Source organism: Scophthalmus maximus, chromosome 14 (genome assembly GCF_022379125.1).
Source record: "Scophthalmus maximus strain ysfricsl-2021 chromosome 14, ASM2237912v1, whole genome shotgun sequence".
Classification (NCBI taxonomy): domain Eukaryota; kingdom Metazoa; phylum Chordata; class Actinopteri; order Pleuronectiformes; family Scophthalmidae; genus Scophthalmus; species Scophthalmus maximus.
In genome coordinates, this window is record NC_061528.1 from 3,342,578 (window position 1) to 3,347,500 (window position 4,923).

Genomic DNA, 4,923 nt, shown 5'->3' on the forward strand with positions numbered 1-4,923 from the left:
GAGATGTGGTCAACACATGAGAGACGCGATCGCTCGAGAGAGAGAGAGAGAGAGAGAGAGACGCTCAGCGGCCCCCGCAATATGTATCATACAACTGTACTTACAGAGGCGTGTTTTACTGCGACACGGTGGCCTGGGAGTCGAGACGAGACTCAAAGTGTCAAGATGGAAATCTGCCGCGTGGGAGAATAAAATGAGAGCTGAGAACCTTCCGCTCGCTGAGTTTGAAGGACAAATCGGGTTCTGACATTCGAGCGTTTCAACTTAAACCAGGGGCATAGAAACAAACCGTAAATCCATAGATTGTCTCTATTATCTCGCTTGGGTCTAAGTTATTATGGACACGGACCAGCTGAAAGGTCGCCGATCTACCCGGGCCCCGCCCCCCTCGCCTGAATGTTCCGGAAAATGTCCCATCTGATCTGAACGTGATCCGTCTGAAGTTCACGTCTGAAAACCACGACGGCGTATTGGGGCCATTTTAGGGAGAAGAAGAAAAAATATTACGGAGCCTAGTTAAAAAGTTCACGTTGGTTCATCGCTACAAGTTCCATATTACAAATAATAATTTGATGGATGATATAAGAATATTGATGAATGCATCTTTAAATGGCTTTTTACTAGCTGCATAAGTTTACACAATGTTTATTTTCCTCATTCTCACACTGTCAGGTCACGACGGCTGCAGAAGGTCAGAGGTCAAACACTTTGCTCAGAGTCAAACTTGAAGCCGGATAAACGGCAAGGTTTTCTTTTTCTTATTGGGGAAAAAATAAAATGTTTTTTTTTTTTTAATAAATTGTGACTCAAATTATGTTGATTTCTTCTTTTGTTGACAAGTGCATTGATCAGAGCTTTCATTCCAGTACAGTAGTGATGATTTGTGATGAAGGGAGCATGAAGGGTCATGTCGGAAGAAAAGAAAGGAGACAGTTATGAAATCATGTAGTTTTAAAAAAAAAAGGTGGGCTGTGTGCAGCGCAGTAGCAGGAAAGCAAGAGTTCCCAAATGATAGAAAAAGAATGAATAGTTTCGAGTATTTTAACCAGAGCAATTTGCATAAAACTAAAAACCGCAAAGTCTGTTTTCATTCTTTTCATTCAACAGGACGGAAGGAAAAAAAATAAATCCCTGAGCACGTGTCCGCCGTACGTATTGTTGCATCTCCCAATCGCACACTCGTGCATTCGAGTCAACGTGGAAGGGCCTTTACTGCGACCACCGCAGTCCCCTTCGCCAAGCGGCTCCCACGAGATCCACCTCGCTCACGTGGGGCATCTCTCCCGCGCAGCTGCTGGCACGCAGGGATGGAGGCGGACGACGGGAATGTACGCGTGCAAGTCGCCCCCCCCCCCGTCCGCTGTGGGCAGAGAGATGCAGGAGGAAGATTCCTGAAGCCATATTTTACCGGGAAGCCACAAGTTCTTAAAGAGCCTGTCGGAGGGATTACTGGAGGATCTCCACAGAGCCGGGCTGACAGAGAAATATGCCCCCCGACACATCCCCGCTTCGTCCGTCAGCCACGGCAAATAAGACAAATAAGAACTTTTCTCTTTCTCTTTTTTGGCGGGCGAGGGGGACAAGGGAAGGGAGACGAGGAGAGGCGGCGGAGGGCAACTTTCCCTCTTTCCATCAGGGACGCAGAGCTGAGGGACGTCTCGCCAGCGAGCGAGAGCTTTGAACAGTGAAACGTAAGAATGGCAGATCACAGGGGCCAAAGAAAAATGATATTCTCCTCGTTACGACTCCCCCCGGCCAGAAGCTTTGTTGTGGGGGCTTCTGCTTTTAACTGGAAACAGGTCCAGGCGCCTCCTGTGTGTTGCTGATGCATCTCTCTCTCTCTCACACACACACACACACACACACACACACACACACACACACACACACACACACACACACACACACACACACACACACACACACACACACACACACACACACACACACACACACACACACACACACACACACACCCCTCCATCATCCCTCCATCCGCCTAAAGCCTGGTGACGGCTTGTTAAACCCGATGCCACGTGCGGGAGCCTCGCTCTCCGCAGGGTCTTTGTCCTCACCTGTCAGCGGAGACACCGGGTGGCCAGGTGGGGGCGTCGCCCCTCTCCCTGCTGCACAATTGGCAGGTGGAATAATAAAATAGGCCACGTTACAGGCAGCCCTACGATAAGGGCGTGCAGAAGGGGAAACATCCCTCTCTACGTATGAATCTGTCAGCACCAACCTGTTCTCACTCTTCTATCTCCTCCTGCAAAAGGTTTATTTTACAAACCTGAAATCTGAGTCATCTGTCGGCCGTCTTTCTGATTTGTAATCAGATGGTCACAAAGAAGCGTGTCAGAGAAAGGAAAAAGGAGGATGATGCAGTTTCTCCTTTGTTTTAAACCCCCGTCTGGAACGATGATGAAGATTAAAATCAAATCATAATTAGACTACATAGAGTAAATATGATGCATGTGTCATGTCACATTGTGTCTTCATGGGGACAACATCCTTCGTCCTCTCGGCGTCCTCTTCATCCTCTCGGCGTCCTCTTCATCCTCCTCTTCGTCCTCTCGATGTCCTCTTCGTCCTCCTCTTCATCCTCCTCTTCATCCTCCTCTTCGTCCTCTCGATGTCCTCTTCGTCCTCCTCTTCGTCCTCCGAGCTGCTGGTTCCCACAGAGTCGAGGTGCTGGCGCGGGAGCAGACTTTTATAGGCGAGACTGAGTCCGAATTCCTGGTTTTGGAAGTTTTCCCCACATGTTGCAAAAGATGAAAATCATATTAACTTAAAAAGGAGATTTCTGTCTCATTTTGAAACCATAAATTTTTTTTCTTCTTCATCTTTTTTAACAACATCACGCCTGAGAGGCAAAAAAACGTCCCCTTTATTATTATTTTTTTACCAGTTTATAGAATTTTTTATACAATATCAACAGGAGGATTTGATCAAGATCACTCCAGAAGACGATATTTGTAGAAAGCTGTTTTACATTAGATTTCTTTTTTCTTCCACTTCAATAAAGTGAAATTCCATCTCGCTGTATTGGATTAAATGGAATTCCACTAATGGATACTAGACAATGACTCTTAAATGAAACACCAAGCGCGCGCGCACGCACACGCACACACACACACGCGCACGCACACACGCGCACGCACACACGCACACGCACACACACACACACACACACACACACACACACACACACACACACACACACACACACACACACACACACACACACACACACACACACACACACACACACACACACATGGATTTAATGCTTTGTTGTATCAAACAGGAAAATGTGTAAAAAAAACTATGTGGCGCCACTTTTTGTATTTGCTAGATAAGCACTTTGTGCCCGTTTTTTGGTGCGAGGTGGGGGGAGTGGGGATGGGGGGGGGGGGGGGGGGGGGGGGGGGGGGGGCCACGACCAACAGGCTTCAGAGGCCATGCCAGAGCCTGTGGCGAGGTGGGCGTCGCTTTAGCGTGTGAGTGCTCATCTTTTTGGAATTAAAAGAGGAGGTGATTGACAACTTTTCGTGATGGCCGGAGGGGAGATTCAGAGAGACCTCAGTTTGACTGACACACACACACACACACACACACACACACACACACACACACACACACACACACACACACACACACACACACACACACACACACACACACACACACACACACACACACACACACACACACACACACACACACACACACACACACACACACACACACACACACACACACACACAGCCCACAATTTGTCCAGTTTTCAACAGAGAGGGGGAGACGAGAGTTTAGCGTAGCGTCTTTAATGCATAACAAATCCCCAGCGCGCCGCTGCCAAACCATGAAATCAAAAGCCCAGATTTTGGACACAAACAAACTGTCGTCTTTTACTTATAAAAACCCCAGTCATCTGGGGATGGAGGAGGAGGATCTGGGGCTGTTGGTAACATACAAGGGCCCCCCCCCCCGGTAAAAACACATTTAACCTTTGACCTCCTCTGCTATTGTCTCTCGCGAGCTTCTTTAAAAAGAAAATGTGGCTGGTGACACCGACGGTCGGTGAAAGCGATTCCCATGCGTCTCGCCTCCCTCTCGCCTCGTTCCACATCTGCTGCGTATCATTAGATGGAAAAATCCAGGAAAAATATTTACTTGCCGCACCGCCCCGGCTCTTTGAGCTAAATATACGCTCCTCCGGTTGTCTTTGGAATCGTTTGTCGGGGCTCTGAGAAGTGGCGGTGGCTTTTTTCTCTTTGTGCGCAGACGTCACAAATCAGGTGACGGATATTCATCAGTCGTGCGCGCGAGCGCGTGTGCGTGTGTGTGTGTGTGTGGTCGAGGGCGACGACCAGCGTGCCGACTAAAGATCTCAACTGTTGTCACTCCCAACGCTGCCTCGTCTCTGTCCCGTTCTCCCTGACTGACGCGTATCGGTTGTTCACATTACAGCGAGTAAGTAAAAACCCTGTGTTGTGGCTTTCACCGGGGGGGTTTTAGTTTTTTTTTGGGGGGGGGACTAATTTCCCCCAAAACCCCCGTTCCAAAATGATCCTCCTTAATGAGGCGCGTCACTCCTCCATCACTCCGGTAATGGAGAGGACACATCCGGCGATTTCCCCCCCGAACGGAACGAACGTTGTCGTGCGTGCGGTTCCACGAGGGAGCCACAGCTGTGATATTTATTCGGTTTCTGCTTTTACATCAGCAGACGATTAGTCGACGGCATCAAAGCGCTCGACTGTGGGTTCTTTGATAGACGCTCACTGCAGTGTACAACTAATCATATAAACGCAATTAAAATTAAAATACAAATAATCTACTACAATTCCGCGGTTGACACGATATCTCGACCCGGCCCGAGGCCTCGGCTCACATCGGCCTTCGTCTTAACAGACGTATCAG